Source organism: Tachypleus tridentatus, chromosome 13 (assembly GCF_004210375.1).
Source record: "Tachypleus tridentatus isolate NWPU-2018 chromosome 13, ASM421037v1, whole genome shotgun sequence".
In the NCBI taxonomy this organism is placed as follows: domain Eukaryota; kingdom Metazoa; phylum Arthropoda; class Merostomata; order Xiphosura; family Limulidae; genus Tachypleus; species Tachypleus tridentatus.
Genome location: NC_134837.1, coordinates 238,163,424 through 238,189,279, shown reverse-complemented (window position 1 = coordinate 238,189,279; position 25,856 = coordinate 238,163,424). Strand labels below are relative to the sequence as shown.

At 34.2% G+C, this 25,856-nt stretch overlaps 1 protein-coding gene across 2 annotated transcripts in view; it reads right to left on the bottom strand.

The window, feature by feature from the left end:
• Positions 1-25,856, bottom strand: part of LOC143240861 (limbic system-associated membrane protein-like) — an 89,308-nt gene that overhangs the window by 42,798 nt on the left and 20,654 nt on the right. Inside the window, exon 2 of one of the 2 annotated variants that reach the window (XM_076484064.1) lies at positions 24,157-24,332. The exons of the other annotated variant lie outside the window; for it this stretch is intronic. The gene's annotated coding sequence lies outside the window, so the exon portion shown is untranslated. The remainder of the gene's footprint in view (positions 1-24,156; positions 24,333-25,856) is intronic. 2 annotated transcript variants of the gene reach the window in all.

The window sequence follows — 25,856 nt, the reverse complement described above, 5'->3', positions numbered from 1 at the left end:
TGCGCATGTTATATAGCCTAGGTATTTCTAGATAAAATGACGCTGTGATGCAGCCTTTTACGTGGTAAAGTTTTATTATGCGCCCTTTTTGCGCTACGGTCACCTTCGTCACGCGTACTGTTCTTACCCCAAGGTATGGTGAATGTTGTAATTGAATCCCAATGTTTTACTTGCTATACCAGCGCGATAGATCGTCATACGTATTATAGCTTAAGTTAAAGATGGTTGAAAGTTTTCTTAGTGCAAACCTACACATATATAGAATAAACTTTCTTCACTCAGTCCACCGCGAGGAATCGAACCCCAAATTTTAGCATTGTAAATCCGTATAATGACCATTGATCCTTCGGGGAACGATTCTGAAGTATGTATTTCATAATGGTCTTATCTTTGCCAAAATATATTTAATAAATCTAAAAATACTTTAAACAAATTTCAAAACAGTTGGCGTAAGCGTGCCTATTCTTTAAAAAATTAACTATCTATTATATATTTAATGAATTGTTTTTCACTCCAAGATGGTGATAACTGCTACCTTACACTCTAATTATTTGATGGGGTATGAATTGCTCTTGACGCTTGGTGTCATATAATGTCATAATGTTCCTGTATTACTAATGAATAGCTCTCACTATAATGATAGCGTAAAACTTTATTTAAGTAAACCAGTTAATATCGGAACCATTATAGTATTAATGCTCGTAAATCATGCGGCCCAAATTAAAGTATGAATTAGATATATTTGATGGTTAACATCTATGATTAATAGAATCTTTGACACATTGAAATTAAATAGTTACGTTTTACATGAAGAGATAATCTTTGATCTTGTGTGATATGAATAAGAAGTGGTGACACTTCATCCATCAAATGATTAAAATCGTTGAACAAATCATTAGACAATTGCTGATTACCAGTGCCTTATTTTTGACGTGTTGATTTTGCAATGAAAATTTCCTGATAAATTATAAACAAATCTACACAGTTTTTGAAAGGTATTAACTACATTTGTTTACGTCGTTAATGAATAAGTGTTTTAAAATCTTCATTTTGATTAGAAAGTTCACAACACTTCGCAGTCACAGTTTTAGGGTTATGAAATACTTCGTGATCCAGTTGTGGGGTTGTTGTTTTGAAATCTAATTCACAACAATGATATCAAATCAATTAAACTTTAAAAGAACCTTTTGCTTCTCAATCAGGTTCAATGTTCAACTACTTCTAGTTTATTCTGATATTCAGTTATTTTCCCTACATTGGTTTGTTTGTTTAGATTTTAAGATATCCATAGGCTTTGTACATAGCCGTACCCTAATTCTGAACTGCTAAACTTTGGCCTAGTCATCTCCGACTGAATATTAGGATTTGACTGCCACTCTTATAGTGCACCCATGCTAATTAATAATTTGAACAAGATACAGACACTAACCAAAATGTTTGATCTTAACGAGAACCAATTCAAGGTCAATTAAACGAAAGCAACAACGTAACATCATATTAATGAACATAAAAACTCAATCGTGTAATTGTGGTATTTTTCAAAACACTTTTGGCCTGGCATGGCCAAGCGTGTTAAGGCGTGCGACTCGTAATCTGAGGGTCGCGGGTTCGCATCCCCGTCGCGCCAAACATGCTCTCCCTTTCAGCCGTGGGGGCGTCAATCCCACTATTCGTTGGTAAAAGAGTAGCCCAAGAGTTGGCGGTGGGTGGTGATGACTAGCTGCCTTCCCTCTAGTCTTACACTGCTAAATTAGGGACGGCTAGCACAGATAGCCCTTGAGTAGCTTTGTGCAAAATTCCAAAACAAACAAGCAAACAAAACAATACACTTTATGAAACGACTGCTTTGTTGCTTGTGTAAGTTGTAGTAAATTACGATCGTGTAATGTATTACATAAACTTAAGTGGTCAAACATCGTCGTTGCAGATGTTGAATAGTGTAATACAGAAACTATTTTAATTATTTCGATACATGATTAATGAACCAGTTTGAGGATATGGTCGATCAACTGTTGCAGATGTTATACAGTTCAGCGAGACTGTATTGTTATAAACATATCAAACCCTTTTGCGTTAAAATATGATTGCTTTTCAACTCAGAAAATAGAGTATACATTTATTATTAGTTATAATTAGCCAATACACTTGGCATTTCAAACGTTTAATTACAGGCTTAAAACAGGACCTGTAGTTTGTATATGTAGTGGTTTAATAAAGTTTAAAGTTAATGTACTTCTAGTGATTTTAATAACATCAGTTGTTTTCAGTATAAGTAAAACATACCACTTTTATTCCGAGATATATTATTACTAAATTAATGTAGACAAACAAAACAAAATTGTATTTAATGATTCTAATTGATATTTATGGTATTTCTATTGTATCAGATTAAATGTTTTAACGTATATAATAATGAATAAATGTTTTTACAAAATGCGCAGGCTTGTGTTTTACAGGATTGCAGTTGTATATTAATTATAAGAGTCTAAAAATATACGTCTGTATAAAATATGCTGTTGAAAGATATTTTTAAACGTTTGAATTTAGATATCAGCTAGAGGATGACCTACTTTAGAGTCAGAAAAGCCAATAAAATTACTGAGGATTTAATGTCAGATTTTCTAGTACATTCAAGGGTAACTTATAAATATCAGATAGTTATGAGGATTTTAGAGTCGTTTCTATTAGGTATTACGAATCAATGTGTGTTTTTTCTTTTCGCTTCAGCCTTGAAATGGTACAAGTAAATTTATTAATGACGTTAGTATAGAGTAGTTAGCGTAATCTCCCACAGAAAAGGAGGTTTCAGAGAACGTTAAGAAAAAATAAACTAATATTTTATTGTTTATATTCACTAGATTTCGAATTATTGTCACCAGATCATTTTCAATAATCCATCCAACAAATGAACAACGTTATAACACGTAAAAAATTACACAACGGCAATGTGAAAGTTATTGGAGTTATAGGTTCAAAGTTTTTATTGCAATTCCTTTACTAATATCCATCATGAGATAACTGGTAGGACAAATACAGCCTTGGCCAAAATGTGTGCACATTTTTCTATATTAATTTTATTATCTTCACACATGGAGTAATTGTTGAATGAATGCTCGAATAGTAACAGGAAACGCAAGTTATGATCTCTGGTCGAACAAACATGTACGAGGCAGGGGCGTAGATTTTTTACACCCGATGGGTGGGATGATTTTTGCAACCACTTATGTGGACTGTTCAATTTGCAAATTGGTAATCTCTGATTACGTGATCCTGAAAGCTGTAAACATGCAGTCACAGAGTAATCTTGTTGCCACGATACTTGCATGTATACTTAGGCCTTCTGACTTATACTTACGAACTATCGCTTAGATCGAAAAGCTTAGAAGCACGCCTATATTAAAGATTTATATTTTGGCTACTGAAAATACCCACACCTAGGCCTAATTATGTAATTCGATTGGTAAGAACATGAGAATCACAAGAACAAACACACAATTTGTAGGCCTGTGATGCAATAAAACAATTCAACAGACCAAACTGTAGGGGAGGATGATTGTATGCACCATACCTCACACCTAAAATAAAGGGGACGATGTATACCCTTCATCCCCCCCCAGGATCTACGCCCCTGGTACAAGGTGTTATTCTGGTCATATGAGTTGTTTTGACCACTTATTCATTAAGATACACAACATGTTTAATATCAGTTGATATGAGGTTACAGACGCTTGTCCCTTAGTGACCCACCGGCACCTCTGTGGACTTACAACGCTAGATACTGGTTTTAGATACCTGTGGTGAGCAGAACTCAGACAATTCATTATTTAGCTTTGTTCTTAACTTCAAACAAATAAAAATAAAGACAACACAGACGTTATTTGTAATAATTTGATGTTATATTTTAACATTATATATGTTTTAATAAGATTTTATTATGATAGATGAAATGATGGATTACACATTTTTTTACAAGTGTATGATAAAACTGTTTGCTGTTCTAATAAATATTTGATGTCATGATGTCCATAGAGCCTGTCACATTATACTAATTACATATATAGGTGTTTAATATTACATGTATTTCTTAGTTTAATAGCGCTAACTGTATTTGCATTCCATCTTAATAATAATGATTTTATTTATTACAAAATATAAAACGTTTTCACTAAAACTGTATTCATTTTAAATTCTTTATAAGTTACTTTATGACTCATACGTTCCAGCAAACTTATGTGCACTGTTTATGAAGTACTGTTACAGGTTATATATATATATATATATAGTGACTGGGAACTCATTTTGGTATCCAAACTCTTTGTCTGGGTACCTTGATCCATGCCTAGCACTCCCACTGGGTAGGAGCTGGGCCTTTGCCAATTACAATCACATAATTGAAATAAAGTAAGCATTCATAGACATATTGTTTATATATGCACGACCTTTCCTGTGAAATATTTTGGCCGAAGGAGCCACATCTATTACACTGTGTAACAAAATTTTTACTTGTTCTTGTTTCTGAGCAGAAAATGTTATTTCCCAATTGGTTATGCCTAAAGTAAATGGAAAATACCTATTTTTCTCTTCAAACTTTGCTTTTATGACCTGGGAGCGTATAACGAAAACACGATGGGAGACTATTTTGGGGGGCTGATACGTGAAAGTGATTTACATCACAGTCGCAAAACTCGAAAAACTACTCACTTCTAAACATTTTGTTTAGTTTTGTATAACTTTAGTATAAATACATGTAAATATTGATTCATGTGCTATTTTATTGAGTTCTTATGTGAATGAAAATGTGCAAATTTGCCCTTTTTTACATAGAAAGTAGGTTAATTTCTAAATTTCATTATCCAGGTCACAAAAGCAAAGTTTGAGGGGAATAATGACCATTTTCTGTGCTTTTACAGCATAAGCAATTAAAAAATAACGCATACTATCCAGGAACAAAATTTGTCTTACATAGTGTTATACCTTATCTGTATTGTCCAGCGCTACAGTAATAAATCTCAGGGCGAAAATGCAAGGTATTCTTCGGGACCCTGTTATAAGAAAGAGACAAATACCCTAATGCATCTAGGCCTATTTGTTGTTGTTGTTGTTTTTTTTAACAGAAACATAATTAATTGGATTCCTAGTGATGGCTGGCCAGAGTAAATTTATTCCTTCCATTCCCTACTAATGGTTCTGTCCCTGTGTTTTTTCTTAATTTTCACACATCTGCTTTGATTTTTTTCGTAAATCCAAAAGCTTCTTTAAGACTGTTACCAAGGGTGTATATATGCTACCTTCATTTGTTTTTCAAAGGTCATTTATAATGTCTCTGTTATATATTACACAAACAATTTACACCTTTACGTTTCGTGTTTCTATTTGTATTCCACATTTGGAACTTCACAATATTTTATGTGTCAGATAACGTTTACTTTAGATTTTACCAAGAGTACCTCCTACAGATACGTATGAGTATGGTAGGATCTGTAATATTAAGCTGTTTCAGTTAAATAAATATTTATATTTTTCAGTTTATTTGTGTCGTTCTTGTTTTTAGTCTATGAGCAAGAATATTTCATCATTTATATTCCATTCAGATATCACGACTGCAAATATGTAATATTTAAAAATTGTCTCTTTCTTAGTAAACATAAATCGTTGCTTTAATTCTTTCTTGTACGCAGAATGACAGTTTTGGACCTCTTTGGTGGCTTATTTAAGTAGGGGGTAGACGGAACTCATCCGCAGAGCCCATGGATAATTTTATTCTATGCAGAATTATATAGAATGTAGGGATCACAAAAACTGCTAGTCCCTGGGTCCACACAACCTTAATTTCGCCTCTGGACCTCTTCAACAAAAGTGGTACCCCGTGAAATTTATTTAAAAACACGCACAAAATGCCTCGACATTTCGTTTATTATTTGAAAGTTGTCTGAATTTTAACGCTAATCGTGAGGTATGATTGTTGGTTATACCATTAAAATATTATATAATAACCTTGCTACAGTTAAGTGTCACAGTTCACGTTACTAACACCGGACCTTCTAGCTATGATACACAAAACACTTTGCTACCTCAAACATAATGTCATAACGTCATGTAAATTTCACCAGCCACTTGCTTCGTGAATGTGAAACACTAGCTGCTTGATTATTTGTGACCATAGGCGCCAGTTTCGTTCCCCCATCACCACCGGTAAAAGAAAATAATATGTAGGCCTAATAAACATTTCACTTGTCAATTATCTGTGGCACTCCCCGAAAAAATAAAAAATCTTGTCGTCTGTGCCTATGACATTACTGAGAGAAAGGCCTCGTCGGTACTGGATATGGTGGACACAGTATGCTGATATAAAATATTTTTCTATTCTTTCAATCAGCTCATAGGAGTAAGAATATTAAAATTAAATCCAAACTAATCGTCTCTAATTGTTTGGATTTGTTAATGAATATATATATTTTAAATTTTACTTGGCATACGTAAGCTGATTTTGTTTGCCATTAGTAAACATAACATAGAGATACATGATTCCAATCAGGCTTAGACTTCTGTTGCCATTTGCCCGAATAAATTTACTTGCCCTAAAAAAAGTCCAAATAAATTTTATTCGCTATTCCAAACACTGTATTTTCCTCTCAATAAAAAGTTGGTATTATTATTGTAGATTTGAAAACAGCTAAAGACTTTTCTCATTTTGTCTAGTATATCCCATTTCAGTAGAAGTACGTAATCCCATGTAAGTTTCGACAAAAGCGCATAATACACTGTTAATTTGTAACTCAGTTTTCTTTTCTAACGTTATACTTTGTATTTGTGAGGCACTTTAACACAAATGAAAATCTTCGGCATGGATTACCAGAGCTGAGGAGGTCCAATAATGACATTTACGTCGACCTCCATATGAATATTTTACCTCGTCAAGTACGCAGTATACTGTTGACATACGTAGTATGTTGAAACTAGTCGGTTAACTAACTGTATATTTTATTTAATTTGTATTTTTATTTAATTTTTGCTCAAAAACGCCGTTAACCCGACTTTCAATACACCTTTGGCTTAAAAGGCAAACACTGGCGAAGCGTTAGAAATCAACAAACCTAAAATTTGAAATAATAATAGCGTAAACTGAAGATGTTTTTCCACATACTTCTTAATGGGCGCATTTTGTAATTTTATGTGCCCCTGATTTGAATCCGAAATATACCAGTTAAGAGACAGTAGAGAAAAAATCGCGTTTTACTTGATTTTTATTACACATTTTAAGCCTCAAAATTATACATGTTAGTAAGAACAACTTGTCTTTAAGATTCTTTATTTATATTATTTTCGTCATTTTATTGTTAAGCACAGAGCTACACAATGGCTATCTACGATGTGCCTACTTCGGGTACAGAAACCTGGCTTTTTAGTTCAGACTTGCAGATGAGCTAATTGGTAACATTGTTTCTATTTAAAATAAGATTTTATTAGCTTTTGACATAATCACTAGTGAAAGTACGGACAAATTACAGGTTTAGACAGGTAGTAACTGAGCCATTACAATACTGTCATACATGAAGGGCACAGAGGTTGAGAGTTACTGCTGGGCCTCTGCACCCAATGAACAATACTTACGGTTAAAACTAGTTCACTTTCTAACTCTACATTAGGTAAGCTCACAAATAACATTACCGTTAATTACTTGTCCAGCATACCTAAGCTCACAAATAACATTACCGTTAATTACGTGTCCAGCATACCTCAGCGTCCTGATTGGGAAAGTTTGTGCCTCCTTGTATACAAATATATAACGATAAAATTAGCGACTCTCAGAGGTGAACTTGTTGAGTGTTTTTTCTCATGTGTTTCATTTTATCCTATAGCCATTTATGTTATATATATTTCTGTGCGTTTGTTTATACTGAGAAAAGGGAGCAGGTTCCTTATTGTTGGGTGGAAAGGAACTTAACTTTTAGAACATAGTAATTAAATATTACTGAGATTATTTTGGGAATGGAGTTCATGTATTAAACGACGTCAGTCATATATCAATCCGGAGCAGTCTCAAAATTAATTATTGTGCCCAATAAAATAAATCTAAAAACAGGCGCGAGCTAACCTGTCCCCTCAGTGGCACAGCGATATGTCTGCGAACTTGCACTCCTAGAAACCGGGTTTCAAATAGTTCATTATGTAGCTTTCTGATTAATTCCAAATAATCAGATAATATATCTGAATAAGTTCAACAGACAGTAAGCATTGCAAGTATGTATATTTAGTGGTAGTTTTTCATCTTGGCCAAATCCTTGTTTAAGGCTGAGACGGATGATATGCCATTTCAGCTTTCATAACACTAAATTCAGCTGCGATTGCTTAATGTGGACTGTAACACACTGGTCTCACAGTGTAATTTCCATAACAGTGGATGCAGCTTTGATTTACCAATTCGATCTCTTATACAGAAGTGTTACGGTGTAACTTCCACTTACTTTAATAATGGCTTTTCTTATTTCGTATATTTTGCTGAAAACAAACTGCTTATTAAGAGTTAAGCATACCTCTTATTATTGAAAATATGCTTGTTATAGAACACTTGTTAATTTTTTTTAATTTTTGACCTACATTAACGTCAAATACACACGTACGAGTGGAGCGAACACCAACATTCCAGAGGATGCACTAACACTCTCTGTGAAAGAAATCACTGAAAAACATGGCTGCCACTATTGCAGTACTACATAAACTCAAACTTTGCTCGAAATCAAACCAAACCTCTCACTGATTTTGGAACATTGCATCTAGGCATCTATAAAGAAATGTTCATTCTCGAACAACATTCCGGGTAAATCGAACCCATGAACCCAATAAAGGGCGTCCACTTTTAGTGTCTTCATCCCATAAATATTTTATAACATTTATTCCACCCGCTACAGATTATGAGGATGTCACGTGTTTGCTTCGCTAAACCGTAAATGCGATGAATATAAGATATCGACCAGAATATTGCTCTAGCGGATTTCTGCTTTTTCAAAGCAAAAATAAAAATAAAATAAAAACTAAAAAATGAGAACGTTTCTGTCAGCTAAGATTTTTGTTGCTGTTGTCTTTAGTCTTGACAAAATTTACATGTCTAGTCAATTCTCCCTATTACTATTGTAACGAAAGGTAGGTTTTAATCTTCTAAGGTTTGGAACAATTTAACAATTTACCAAACGAAGATTTAATTTTGTTTTTTTGGAATTTCGCACAAAGCTACTCGAGGGCTATCTGTGCTAGCCGTCCCTAATTTTGCAGTGTAAGACTAGAGGGAAGGCAGCTAGTCATCACCACCCACCGCCGACTCTTGGGCTACTCTTTTACCAACGAAAAGTGGGATTGACCGTCACATTATAACGCCCCCACGGCTGGGAGGGCGAGCATGTTTAGCGCGACTCGGATGCGAACCCGCGACCCTCAGATTACGAGCGCATGCCTTAACGCGCTCGGCCATGCCGGGCCTTTTAAATTTGACAAAACGCACTTTGTTTGCGTACACGTATTTGATATTACTATGACCAATTAATAACCTTCAGCTGTCTTAATTAAAACAAAGGTTTATTTAACAATGTCCCAAACAAATTATCAGTCTTTTATATCAAATTATTGATGAACTAAATATATGTAATAAACATATTAATAAATGAACAACAAAACAGAACAGTTTAATACTACCAGTTCGATTTGAAAATTCCCGTCTCACCAAACATGCTTGCCCTCTCAGCCGTGGGGGCATTATAAGGTGACGGTCATTCCCACTATTCGTTGGTAAAAGAGTAGCCCAAGAATTAGCGGTGGGTGGTGATGACTAGCTGCCGTCCCTCTAGTCTTACACTGCTAAATTATAGACGGCTAGAGCAGATAGCCCTCGTGTAGCTTTGCGCAAAATTCCAAAAAAACAAAACAAAAAACAATTAGAAAATATATATATCTAAATATTAAAATAGAGAGTGTTATTATCGACCTTGGAGATGAGGGAGAGAAGCGTAGAATTACACCCGTGCCTCTTTTTCAACATTAAAATTATTAGGGTTAGCGTATATTTTATAATTATTTTACTATAACATGTGCATATTGCACGCTGACGATCTGCTGCAAAGTGTGAAAGGAAGAACTCTGTATAGCGTTTGGGTGATGTATGTGTTTGTCTTAATGCAACAACTCTTGTTTAAGTAACGACCATCATACAGGTCATAAGACCTAATGTTTACAATGAAAGGCTTGGGAACTGTCTAACGAACCTTCAAATATTTAGAACTACACTGTATCTTCGAGTTACTGACTATAGATTGAAAGTCGAAAGGCAATCGTTACTTCACACTTTCTTTTCTCACACGGATGCTTTCATTATCAATACCAGAAGTCTTTGTTCGATTCAGAAAACTCAATTGAAATGTATTAAATGATTATTTAATCATTTAACCCTTTACAGTTACCTTATTATTTCATTCAATGTTTTGTTTTACATTCAGATGGTTGGATAACGGCATTTTTGTTTATTTTGAATATCACGCAAAGCTACACGAGGGGTATCTGCGATAGCCGTCCCTAATTTAGCAGTATAAGACTACAGGGAAGGCAGTTAGTCATCACCACCCATCGCCAAATCATGGACTATTCTTTTACAAACGAATAGTGGGACTGACCATCACACTATAATGCCCCTACGGCTAAAATAGAGAGCATGTTTTGTGGACATGGATTCGAACCCGATACCCTGAGATTACGAGCCGAGTGCCTTAACCGCCTGGCCCTGCCAGACCATAATAGCAATTTGTTATTAGTTTTCAATTTTGTACTGTATCACTTAATCATACACTTCATACTTACCGTCAGAGTGCGGCCAGTGCCAACTGGCATGGTACCTCGTGCAGAGTTTTGCATTAGTCTGCCATAAATTAACGCTCAAGCATCATATTTTTGTATTCAGTTTAATGCTCGTCCGATCTATTATCATACTTAAATCTAATTATATTTCATAATTATTATAATGAGATCGACTTGCAGATATGCATTTTGAACAATTGAGTAATATAATCCATATAGCAAACTGAAAATACAAAAGTTGCAACCAAAAATATTCATTTTAAGATATATATATATATATAATATTTTATGTCATTCGCTGTACCTCGTGGAGACAGTGCTAAATGTAAGCACTTGCAACGCTAAAATTCGGGGTTCGATTACCCACGTTGGAAATAATAGATAGCCCAAGGTGACTTTGTTATAACATCCACATCCCCAGTCATCACATTAATTACAAAAGTTGTTGAATTAGTGCCTCTCCAGTTCCAGCACTAGTAGTATATAAATTTAAAAATTACATCTATGCTAAGTCTCCAAAACAACTTCCCATAGAAACACGACAAGTGACTTGAACTAAATCTCACCCTTCATTTCGTATGGTATATTCGGCTAGCATAGGTTTCTCCACATTTAAAAAGTTCAACTTACCTTGCAAAAAAAAAAAATGGTCCTAAGACAACATATTGTTCGTTTGTTTTTTTTTTAAAGTACGAAATAAATAAATAATGGTTCATTAAATTTTGGTATTTATATCTTACAGGAGCAATGGCGTCCGTTTTAACGCACGGAGAACATTGATTCGCATTTTTCTAAACTTAAACATTTAAATATTAGCTTTCTTGTAATTAACAAGACAATGCAAAATTATGATTTACGAACTTTATATACATATATATGTATATACTATGACATGTTAGCAAGAAAATAAGTAAGAGCTGTCACATAAATCAGAGGAATGGTACAATTGTTCGAAATGTTTTGTAACATAAATAAGGGAAGAAGGCATAACGTTTGGAAATATGTTGTGACATAAGTGAGGGGAATGATTTGAAATATTTTGTCATACAAGTGAAGGAAGGATTGCGTAATTGTTTGAAATATTTTGTCACATAAATGAGAGAGATGGTATAATGGTTTTAAATATTTTGTCATATAAATGAGGGAAGGATGGTATAATGGTTTGGACAGGCTTACCTGATTTTTAACAATATTATTTTATATCTTATCGATTTTAATTACATGTATTCATTTTCCTGAAATTAAGAAATCAATAGAAGGGTGTAATGGTTGTATACTATGAAACATTGTTATATAGTTTTATTTCCGTTATGCTGCTTTCTTTTGCATATTAATTAAATAGTTCATTTTGCGTTTGCTTTCTAGGACATGGCGTGTTTTAACAGTTAACGTGCTCGGACTATGAATCAAATGGCTTGTGATTCGTTCCGATTGTGCGCTATAAGAGTTAAGGTCAAGTCTCACAACTCGGACAGATAATAGTAGTTTAAGAACTAGCTGTGAGTGTTGTTGAGATCTATCTACTGGTTCAAATTTAAGGATGACTAACTAATGATATATCTAGTGTAAAATTTTGTTTTCATTCATTTTTACTTGTAACATATTTTCATCGATTTACGTTATTTTAATATAGTCTTCTGGTTTTTTTTCTGCTGTACATTTGTTTTGTTTTAATTTATTCAGTTATAATTCTTTATTTCTTATATTTACTGCATAGTTTCTTGTTTTCTATTCAAAATTTTAATTTATTCGAAGTTTCGGGAAATGTTTAGTTACTTAAATGATATATATATCTAGGCGAACTTCAAAGCGTTTCACTTGCTCTAGTGGTTGGCGCCATTATAACCTAGCGCGTTCGTTTGGGAATTCGTAACTACATGTAAAGGAACTTTAAATTGGGCAACATATTCGCGTACGTATTAATGCAACTTATCAATATAAAAGCTCAACAATGAGTAGAAAAGTTTATATTTGCAGAAAGATATTACTTCTTTAAATGCTACTGTAGTATGGTCAGTTATTTAAAATAGATAACACAAACCAGATCGTTGAAAATATATGCATACATCAAAAACTGAATCAATTTTAACTAAGTATGATAAGCTATTTTGTGATACTTGTTGTCTTTTATAAAACACAAAACTACACACGTGACTATCTGTACTCTGCCAACCACATGTATCGAACACTGTCTCTAGCAGTATAAGTTTATAAACACATTGCTGTGCTACTAGGGGGAGTGCTTTTACAATATACATCACATGGTTAAAAAAGTGTGAGAAGAAAAATTAAAAGACAAGAAAATCAAATATCTGAGCGCTTTTGGAAGATACATCTTCCTTCTTCAGTTCATTCACAAAACAAAAATTGAAATAAAAACTAAGAAAAAAATCCTGTCAAGGAATAAAGGGAGAAAATATGTGATAAATCAATCTTAAAAAGAAACTTAACCTTAAACAGAAATTCTCATAAAGCGTAAGGCAAATTATGTTTTGCTCGGTATGTATAAAGCACGAACGAAAAACAGTTGAACAAAAGAATGTAATTGAGCAAAGTAAACACTTCTTCGTGACTGTAAGAGTACAAGCATTCTTTCAAATACAGCCTGATGTTCATCAGATTTGTAATCTCCACTCGTTCATGTTCTCTTAATTTTCTTAATTTTATACCTCACTGTAGCACTAAACAGTAAGACTTACCCAAGCAAGGGCAACACTCGACATCTAAAGAAAGATTCTCCTTGAGAGAATATGTCCATAAAGAAAGAAAATAAGCAACGTTCAGAAAACATCAAGAACATTCTGTGATAACTTTTGGTTGAGGGTAAGTACCTCTATTTAATTTGCACTCTATATGATTATACATCGACATAATTAATCGAAGAAATATACAAACGACATCAATAAGCCACGAGGTTCACATTTATCTCATGACTCAAATAGCGAACGAATTCTTTACCCTAACCTACATAAATAAAATGCATAAAGAACTAGTCGAACATGAATAATAGTTGGCGTTGGCTTGTTTTGTTTGTTTGTTTGTTTTTTTGGAATTTCGCACAAAGCTACTCGAGGGCTAACTGCACTAGCCGTCCCTAATTTAGCAGTGTAAGACTAGAGGGAAGGCAGCTAGTCATCACCACCCACCGCCAACTCTTGGGCTACTCTTTTACCAACGAATAGTGGGATTGACCGTCACATTATACACCCCCACGGTTGGGAGGGCGAGCATGTTTAGCGCAACGCGGGCGCGTGGCGTTGGCACATGCAAAGCTTCACACTTAATAAAACATATTATATGTATATATATATATATATATAGAGAGAGAGAGAGAGAGAGAAAGAGAATACACGATGAAGTAGATAGACAGAAACTCTAACGCAATACAACACCTTCAATACACTGAACACATTTCGCAATGAAATAAAATCAGTTTTTTTAGTTGACTTAATTTAATTAACTGAAACACTAGACGTGCAGTATTGAAACTTTGTGGCATTAGAAAAAAATATTTGATTATCAAATCGATGGCGTTTCTATAGTAACCATCTGTGGAATAATGGAATCAATAAACGTACATTCAGTACGTTGCACATGCATTGTCACTTTTCTCAAGGCTATCACACTGGAGTTGAAAGTTTTCAATGTTAGAGCACTAAAAGGTGTAGAAAATCCAATGTTTACTCAACTAAAATTATTTCCCTTTTAATAAGCCAGTTTAACATAATTATTTTTTTTAGATTACATGTTAAGATTATCGTTAGTAAAATGCAGATTGGAAAATAAGATTTTTAAAGCTGTCTTCATCAGGTCTTACTTCTGAAACTGCTTGGTTATTCATTATTACACGGTTTAAGAGATTGGCTTGAGTTCTGTGAACAAAATTTCAACTTTTTTCTTATCATATCCAACCTAATGTATTATTGAAGAACCGTCAAATGATGATAAATAATATCTAATAATACACGTAAATCTTCAGTATGAGCTTCTGAAAGAGGTATAATACTTTTTTAATATTCGGGTTTAATACAGCCACATTTTGATTTTGTGCGTTCGAAAATTTAATCACACTTAGTGAAATATTGTTCAAATGTTATCTTTTTGTATTTTTCTTTATCATTAATTGTTATTTATTCTGTGCATATGCTATTCGGCTCCGTTACGCTTTTTTTTAAACAGAACTTTAGTTTTCAAATGGATTTTTTTTTCATTTTCAAGCTGTACTACTATTATCGAATGTTTGAAACGCCATAAAATCGATTAATAATAGCTAGTTTTTATACAGTTTTTAAAGTATGGGTAGAAAAGCAATTTGTCTTTAAATTGAGGAACTGCTTCTGAATTAAATTCATTAATATGTTATCAAGGTGGTGCTCAAAATGCTGTATGATAAAATAATTTGTTTTGTTGTTTGCTTAGAATTTTCGCTCAAAACTTCACGAGGGCTGTCTGCAGTAGCCACCTCTAATTTAGCAATGTACGACTAGAGGGAAGGTAGCTTAATCATCACAGCCCACCGTTAACGCTTGGGCTACTATTACACCAATGAATAGTGGGATTGACCGGAACATTATAACTCATAGACGGGTGAAATGAAGAGCATGTTTAGTGTGATGTGGATTTGAACCCGAGACTTTCAGATTGCGAGTTGAACGCCTCAAGCACCTCCCCATGATAAAATTAAAATATATCCCTGTAAAGCAGTCTTTGTAACAGTACGGATTCTTTTTTTAAACTGACTTGGAAACAAAAAGAGAGAATTACGATTAAAGTTTACCATTTATTAACTCTCTGTGTAATTTTCGAGGTGGGTTGAACGTAGATTGCCTAATATGTAACTTTAAGTTTAATAATATTAATTAACTAATTAACGCGTGTTTGTGAACATATTTTCCAGACTTTATAAAAACAGAAATATTTATTGTAATAGATAGATAATGTTTCTCTACAATAACATCATATAAATTAGCTTTAGACGATCTGATATACGTAAAAATAAGTGCCTTTAAATCTGCGTTCTATTATTCAGAAAATTTGTACTTTAAAATGAAAGCGTTAGAGCTTGATATAATTTTCTATCAGTTAACACTAAAAGGTATGGAGCTTGTTCTTATCTCACCATTTTTAATCTCCAATGGTATACTACTTGCTGATAAGCTCAGGCTCCTCAGTGTAATTCAGTAACTCTATTTTATAAACAGCATACAATTTAAATTCTACTTTAGCATGACATAATTTGAGGCATTATCTGTTTCGCAAGAGTGATGAGATAACATGGGCATGTTTAGTTACCGGTAAACGTTCGCAGCACAGTAGGGTCTAAACAGAGAAATGTGTTCAGGAGATGGGTGTGACCATGATGATGTGACGTACAGTTTTCTGTTATAGAAATAGATGGCTCTGCATATTGGACGTTTGGTAACACCTTAAGATCTGAATTCACTGATTCTCAAGCGCTCGTAGTTCATCTCGTGGATCTTATTAATAAGTAATGCATTATCCATAAGTGATTTATAGCTTCAATAATGGGTTTTGTACGTCACTGGATAGGTTCCAGTGAGTGACTCATGTTGTATGTCGTTTACTTTATGTCTGTAGGTTTTTTTTTATCTCTATAAGCATGAAGCTACGCTATGAACTGTTTTATTTAACCACCACTGCTATCGTAACCCGATAAATGTCATCATAAGCTCCCATACTCTCTACTGAGCCACCATGGGGAACATCTGTCGGTTAAATAAACACATAATATTTTTAACAACAGTCATATTTTCCTCTTTTATTTTTTTTCTCTATAAAACAAGTAGATTAAAACATGTTTCCAAAGCAACGTTAACTAAATTCGTAGTAAAAAAATAAAGTTATGCGATTCTTATATATGTCTTTTAACGTTTTCGCACTAATAAGTTCTACTCGAAATCATCTACGTCATAAAGGTATAAAAATACTTATTGGTGACTAAGATGTGACTTATTCATAAGACCTGGCATGGTCACGTGGTTTAGGTGCTCGACTCGCAAACCCATGGTTGCGGTTTCGAATCCCCGTTACACTTAACATGCTCACTCTTTCAGCCATGGAGGCGTTATTATGGGCTGGTTAATCTCACTATTCGTTGGTAAAAGAGTGGTCCAAGCGTTAGCAGTGACTGGTGATGAGCAGTTCCCTTCCTTCTCATCTTACACTTTAAAATATGGGACAACTAACGCCGACAGTCCTCGAGTAACTTATGCATGAAACTCCACAAAAAATTTGCAGTAAGTTGTTTAGAACATCCAAATAATTATTTCCATCCAATAATTAAACAGTGACTATCATCTAATGAACAATTTTAAATCTGAATGAAGAATTTTCCAGGTAAACCTGAAAAATTACTAAAATAATGTATTGAGTTTTCTGCGTAACATAACGTCTAAATTTTGGTAAAATCAGTGAACATGACTAGTTACATGTCTAATTTGAACAGAATTAGTAACGTATATACACTGCTGGCCAAAATATTAAGACCAATGAACATAAAGAAAAAATATGCATTTTGCGTTGTTAGACTCAACCACTTATTTGAGCAGAGCTTCGAAAGATGAAAATAAGAAAAGGGAAAATGAAAATAAGACACTTTTTAGCATTAATAGGGAAAATGTGAACACTATAAAATTAGCCTAAATACTAGCTGGTCAAAAGTTTAAGACCACACTGAAACTAAGCGTTAATCGCTAAACACGTAAAGAAATTTAGTCATCTATGTTCAAGCATTAACGTTGTCAACTTCTCCCACTGACATGTCCTGTGTTACATTGGATAAAAACGTGGCAAAGGCTAAAAAGTTGACAGAGTTTAAGCGCTGCAGAATTGTTGAGTTGCAAAAGCAAGCTCTCTCTCAACGTGTCATCGCTGGTGAGATTGGGCGGAGTAAAACTGCTGTTGCAAATTTATTAAAAGACCCTGAGGAATACGGAACGAGAATTTCAAGTGGTCGGCCCAAGAAAAGTTCGCCAGTCGATCGTCAAATCAGATTAAGACCCTTACGGACGCAGAATCCAGCTCAAGAACAGTAAGAAGGCATCTACGAGAGAAAGGCTTCAAAAACGGTAAACGTCTTCAAAGGCCACGCCTCCTTCCACACCACGAAACAGCTCGGTTAAACTTTGCTGAGAAGCACCAAACATGGGACGTAGAAAAGTGGACGAAGGTTTTGTTCTTCGATGAGAAGGAATTTAACCTGGATGGTCCAGATGGCTTTCAATGTTACTGGCACGATAAGGATATCCCACCGGAGACATTTTGTACACGACAAAGTGGAGGAGGTTCCCTCATGATCTGGGGTGCGTTCTCCTTCCACGGAACAATGGAGCTTCAGGTTATACAGGCGCGTCAAACAACAGCTGGCTACATTAGTATTGACTGAAGGCCCTCGCTTGTGTGGAAATGACTGGATCTTTCAGCAGGATAACGCTGTAATCCACAATGCCCATGGGACAAAGGACTTTTTTATAGCAAATAACGTGATCCTTTTAGAACATCCAGCGTATTCGCCCGAACTGAACCCCGTTGAAAATGTTTGGGGGTGGATGGCAAGGGAAGTCTACAGAAATGGGCGTCAATTCCAAACAGTGCATGATCTTCGTGAAGCCATCTTCACCACATGGAATAACATTTCAGCCAGCCCTCTCCAAACACTTATATTGACTATGCTAAAGCAAATGTTTGAAGTTATTCGCAATGACGGCCATACAACTCACTACTAAAACCTCTTGTTGAGTATTTCCTACCCTGTTTAGGACTTCTTTTTGGTATGGTCTTAAACTTTTGACCAGCTAGTATTTAGGCTAATTTTATAGTTTTCACATTTTCCCTATTAAATGTTAAAAAAGTGTTTTTATTATCTCTTTTCTTATCTTCATCTTTCAAAGCTCTACTCAAATAAGTGGTTGAGTCTAACAACGCAAAATGCATATTTTTTCCTTATGTTCATTGACCTTTATGATTTTGACCAGCAGTATATGTAAAAACGGCTTGTATGGATAGAGAAAGCTCTATGTAGAGGAACGAACAACGTTTCGACCTCCTTCGGTTATTGTCAGGTTCACAAAGAAAGAAAGAGGTAACTGACTGATAGCTGACCACATGTTTGAAGGTGGTTGTGTAATTGAGTGTGGGAATGTAAAAGGCGTACTTAGATGCTGGATATGTTTATTAATATAGGTATAAAAGTGTTCCTTTGTATTGGTTTATTTTGGGCTTGAGTTGTTGTATGAGTAAGGCTCTTTAATTTTGTATTTGTTTATGTTTGTTTCTTTATTTAGTATTTGGGTGTTTTCTATGGTTATGTTGTGTTTATTTGATTTGCAGTATTCGAAAACGTGTGAAGGTGACTTTTTTATGTTCTTTGAATCTGGTTTCCATTTTTCTACTTGTTTCTCCAATATAGAAGTCGTGGCAATTATCACATTGTATTTTATAAATAATGTTGGTGTGGTGTTTGTCAGTGTAGTTTTTACATAGTATAGACCTCAGTTTTGTGCCGGGTTTTTGAATAAATTTGGTATTAACTGGAATGTCATAGTTTGTTACTAGTTTTTGTCAAATGTTGGTTATTTTTCTGCTGATGTCAGGAATACATGGTATGCAGCAGTATATGGTTTCGTGATTTTTAAATCGTGGGATATATTTACTTTTGTTAGTTGATTTTGCTTTTTCTCTAGCTGTGGGCGTATAATGTTTTCTACACTTTGTGGAGGAAACTTATTGAAGTTGATGAAGTTTTGTTTTATTTTGTCTAATTCATCGTTAATTTTATCTGGTGAGCAGTTTTATGGCTGTATTTATTTGGTTTATTAGTATGTTGAGTTTTTGTTTTGTTTCATGTGCTGAGTCCCAAGGAATGTATAGTCCAGTATGGGTGACTTTTGTAATTTTGAGGTTAAGGAATGATATTTGATTGCTTTCTTCCTGTTTACAGGTGAACTTAATGTTGGAGTGTATACATTTAACATGATTGAAAAACTAAGTGTGTGTTCTGTAGATGTGAATCCAGCAGTTGTATCATCAACATACCTGTACCAGTATAATGGTGGATGTAAGGCTGAATTAATCGCTTGAGATTCAATCTGTGTCATAAAAATGTTGGCAAGAACTGGTGACACGGGATTCCCTGTTCTTAGGCTATTTATTTGTAAGTAGTTTTGGTTACTGAACATAAAGTTAATTTTGGTGGTAATTAATTTTATATAGGTTGCTAATTGGCTGCTGAGGATGAGTATTATTGGGTTGGGGTCTTGGATATGAAACTCTAAAGCTACTTGCAGGCTTCAGTTGTTGTGACTTTACATATGTTTATTTGTCCTGTTGATGAAGTATTGTTTTATTTTGTCTAATTCGTCGTTAATTTTATAGAGTTAAAGTTATTGAAAAAATTAAGTATGTGTTCTGTAGATGTGAATTCCGCAATCTTGTCGTCTTCATATCTGTACCAATATAGTGGTGGATGTAATGCTGTATTAACTACTTGTGTTTCAACTTGTGTCATAAAAATATTGGCTAGAACTGGTGATACTGGGTTGCCCATGCTTAGGCCATTTGTTTGTATACAGTTGTGATTGTTGAACATGAAGTTTGTCTTCATCGTAGTGAATTCTACGAGGGTTGCTAATTGGTTGTCTGTTGATGGGTTAGGGTCTTGGATATAGAGTAATAAGGCTATCTTGCAGACTTCTGTAAAGAGGGATGTGACATCGAAACTGGCCATTAAGGCTTTATGATTAAGTTTATTTAAATTAGACTTGAAATTAAAAGAGTCTTTGATGAATAAGCTGGCTGATATTACATATTTGGAGAATGCCCATGCTATGTATTTATAAAATTTCACTGCGCTTTCTATAAGTCATGACACAGGTTCTCACAACTAAGTATAGAACAAAAGTAATAAAAATCGGATATGGATCACACTGAAAAACAGTTTTCTATTTTTTGATTCCGCATTCACCTTCATATTTACTGATTCTCTTGTTCGCTCAATACAGTGGCGCCACTATTGCATTTAAAAATATTTGTAACGAGATGGCGTTGTTTCGCACATGACGTAAAAAGAGAAAAACGCCCAGAATCGAATAAATGTTGAGGCAACAAAACTGATTATTATATTTTTGCACTGACTGAATATTTTATTCCCACACATAAAGTTCTGTGTCGACTTGTTCATGCGAGGATAAATTTTCGAGACTGGTTAGAAAGAAAATATTCCTCACTGAGACATATCACAAGGCCCTCTCTCATCTTATGTGTGAAGTTGTCAATAAAAGGAAACTATAAACTTAAGTATCATAACTTGCCTATCTTCCATACAGCGATGCTGCTACCTGTCTCTTGAGCAATTAAGACACACAGTAGTGTGTCGTTAGGCCCAAAGAACTTGCTGGAGAACTCATTGTGATATTAACATGGGTAATAGTTTAGCGATTTTTAACCTTCTTTATCTCGGCTTTTGGTAATCCAAAATATCACAAGTTTTTAGTAGATGTGCTTTACTGGAACCTTATTATAAATACCAAATTTCATGGCATTCCATTAAGAAATACCTGAAATATGACATCTCCACCAACACTACGAAAACTTTATTTGATATAAAAACATATTTAACTTTTTTTTTCAAATTTGTTACACAGATAGATCTTTTCAACATATGAGAAGGAGTCTCATTTAGTGAAAATATAAGCTACCTGTGCAACAAATGCCATTCAAAATTTACGAAAATGTTCGCGCACGCTTATGCAAAAAGTCACGTGAACTATCGGTCTAACATTTTTACTGTAGCTGCACATAAGAGAAAGAGTAGTTAGTTTATATATTTTTTCTTTGTTATTAAGATTAAAGACGGCCGATTCGAAGTAGCAAAACTATATGGTAAAAAGACGCTTAAATACAAAAGTATTGGTTAGTTAGTTAGTTATCACCATTAGATTCCATGTAGGAACATAGGGCCGCAATCGCTTGCGGATTCTTCAACAAGTATTTAAGTGAGTAGGTTGTTAGCCCACTGCACCGAGCCCTTCCTAATTTAGCAGTGTAAGACTAGAGGGAAGGCAGCTAGTCATCACCACCCACCGCCAACTCTTGGGCTACTCTTTTACCAACGAATAGTGGCATTGACCGTCACATTATAACGCCCCCACGGCTGGGAGGGCGAGCATGTTTGGCGAGACGCGGGCGCGAACCTGCGACCCTTGGATTACGAGTCGCACGCCTTACGCGCTTAGCCATGCCAGGCATTGGTTAGATCAAGCAAAGTAGATTAGCAGTTTGTAGCTCAAGTTTTCAAAAGAATCATAGGGGTGGGTGGTTATTATTGGTTATTCGTTGCCAACTTTTTGCACAGATTTACTAAATTTTAGGAAATTATCCAAATCAAAAAGCGTTTAGTGTTACGTCATATTAATTTAAGTAATAGGCATAAATTATTATGCTTGATACGGCTGTGCCAATTGCATGTGGGTGTTTACAAGAAACTGTTAATCTAAATTCCATGGCGTTACTATAACTATAAGGAAAGCTATTAACACTGTTTTAGAAATGAAAGACTACCACCATATATTTTTAAAATCTTATTGATTCTGTAATGTATAGTTTTGTTCTGAATAATACGGTTATGAAACTAAACTAATGGGGGTTACTATCAAGAATCACTTTCTTGCTTTTAGTGGTTTGTTGGTGTGCATTAACAAAATGTCATGATATCTGAACAAAAACACCTTGGGTGTAAAAAAAGTGGCTTATAAAAAGGGATTAAATGTGCGTCTTACAGAAATGAGCTCAAAATTAGCGGCCGAACTGGTAGCTACACTCATATTATTGATAAGAATTTACAGCGAATATTCATTGATAAGTTAGCTGTGGTGCGTATTTTGTTTTACTCAACCCTAAGTTGAACAAAAACAAAAAATGAATATTTGCCGTAAATTTCTGTCCATGCTATAAGTGTAGCTACTAGTTTGGCTGCCAATTTTGAGTTCATTTCTTTAAGTTAAACGTTCAATCCATTTTTTTTTGGTAGCTCCTTTTTAACACCTAAGATGTTTTTAATTGGGTTCCTTTTGTCACACAGACTTGAAATTAATAAAATTCTCGTCAAAATTATTAAAACGCTTAATTACATAATCTATCAATGACGAGGTTCTCTAAATCACATTTCTCTGAGGGAGGATTAAAATTGTTAGCAGTTAGAGCACGTGCAAAATGCAATAATAAAGTCAAAATACCATATTGCTTTTTTCGAAATATTTTTATTGGTGTTCGATTAAACTGGTTTCAAGTTGGAATACTTGAACTATAAAGTGCTGTACGAAAGTTTAACACCCTCTTTGAATTGGAAATAATGGGCTTCAGAAAATATCTTTAAACAAGTGCTTTTAGGATAGCTTTTCAAATAACGAACACGTCTTCGAAGCAGCCTCTATAAAAAATTCTCCAACCACTGTAACTAGATGTTTTATCACGAGAATGTGACCAGAAGTACAAACAGTCAAGTTTAGCATATGATTTGTACAATGAAAGGGTTTGAGTAATGCTCCTGACCACATGTCTTTACTCCCCTAAATATACCACTCATATTTTTCAAGCCAGTATATCTTTGCCTTATAACGTTTTCCATATTTGGATTACACTTTTGTAACTAATCATTTTAGCTGTTTGTATAATCAATTCACCTGAAATCTCCCTTGTCGAAACTAACGAGGTGAAACGTTCTCTAATTGAATGAAGACCATTTATGATCTCAGTATATCGCATAACAAAAACACATTGTTCGTAATACTAATTCGTTGAAGAAATGATTTTTGTTTTGTTTTTCATCATAGTTTTTACTTTCGTCGTTTGATCACTTCGCACCGTCGTGCCGAAACATGTTCAGTTTCATCATATCGAGTTTTGTTTTTGACAAGATATAAAAAAATACATTCATTGAAATTCAAAGAATCGTCACAAGTATCTATTATTCTTTTCCATAAGAGAGTACAATATTTCCTTCTCGAAATTTTGTTTACTGTATGCGATTCTTTATTTACTTATTTAGTTAGATGAAATTGGCCTTCATCATGAGGAAGATTCTGGTTGTCTGTCTTAAATCATTTGCAGGTTCACATTACAATATGTTGTTCATAGTTAAATCTTCAAAATACAAACTAGCAGAGTTTCTTGTAAGTTGTACAAATATGTGCTTTATAAAGTTGCGTAATATACCAGCATATTGATTTCTACACGGTTATAGGAGACTTATCAGCTTTTACACATCATCTAGTGTTTATAACATAGCCTAGATATACGTACCTGGTTATGCAGAGGTAAAACAAAACGAGGAAGCTGACAAACTCGCAGACGAAGCCCCTGTGTCAAATCCAGCAGACTCCTCTGCACTAGTAAGGTAAAAATGGAAACCTTACAAGGTCTTTTTCAACATTTAGAAAGAACGATACTGCCGGAAACTAATGTACCGTATGGTGATGCTAAGAAAAGCAAAAGGCGGAAAATAAATAGAACGATATTTACCCATTAGGTCAATAGTTATATCATTAAAATAAACACTTCTCTATCTGTTGCAATATAGGGTTCAGAGTTCGTATGTGTAACCCCAGTAATTATTATTTAGTGTTCAACTCACTTGAAGTAATTATACGTATATATATGTATATATACAGTGCAGAAGGCTGCTATAGGTATAGAAAACATTTATTTGAAAAGCACAAAGCAGATAACAACGTTTTAATCTCCTTAGGCCATAACCAGGTTGAGAATGAGATGAAAAAGCGACGGTTATTGATCCCGCGTTGTGAGAGACTATAGTGATGAAAGGTGTAAAATTATGGAGGAGGGGGGAAGGCATTGTAAATATATAACTTATTTTATGGCACTTAACATTAAGGAATAATTAGTACAGATATAAAACTGTTCCTTAGTACTGGTTTATGTGGATTTCGGTTCTTGTACTAGAAGAATTTCATTAATTTTTCGCTTGTTTACTTGGTTTATTTACTTAGTATCTTCAAAAATATGGGAGGGTAATTTTTTGTGTGTTTGTTGGATCTAGGTACCATTTTTAGGCTTGTTTCTCCCATATAAAAATAGTTTCAGTTGCTGCATTGTATTTTGTATATGACCTAAGTATTACGATTTTCAGAGTAGTTTGTACATGGTATACATTTAATTTTAATAACACCAAAACTTCACTATTTTCAAATACTGCTTGTGTCACAAACAAGCAATTTTGATATTTTTCAACAATTTTTAACAAAGGAGTGCGAATGGATTTTTCTTAAAATTAACTTTTTATAATTGTTTTAAGGAAAACTTCGACACAGTAGATGGTACTAGATTTGTATGTTTTTTATGGTTTGCAAACGACTGAAATGTGTGAAAGAACGACGTTTCAGTTTCTTTGTTATGGCCTCAGCACAAAAACCAAAACGTCGTTCCTAATTCTCAGTGGAACACAGTTTGTAAAAAATAAATAAATAAAGTAATAAGACAAATTTATACTTAAGTTACTGAATTGTGCGCATATAAAATTCCATTATATTCTTTTGTTGGAGCAAAGTTTGTCTGTTTGCCATATTAAACTGTACAAAACGAAAATAGCTTAATATTTTTAGAATATTATTTATAATAGCTTTTAAAGCCTTTGCTTTAAAACAAACAAGCAATAACATCAACTTTAATCTATAACTAAATTTATAAATGTCGATTTCAATGCACCTGAAAAAACAGAAAATGGGTATCTTAATATAATGGAGCTTGCGACGTACACGTCCAAAACTCGGATCTGGAAAACTACCGCATCGCCGATCATAACTGGTAATATTTTTATAACTAGGCATAACTAGCTGAATAATAAATAAAACGCATTTTCACAAAAAGGAATAAATTTCCGATTTAACTAATAAAAATTACAAAAAGGAATACGTTTCAAATGTGAAAGAATTGAAAAACAAGGTTTAAAATATATTTGGTTTTCTTTACTGAAAATCCCATGA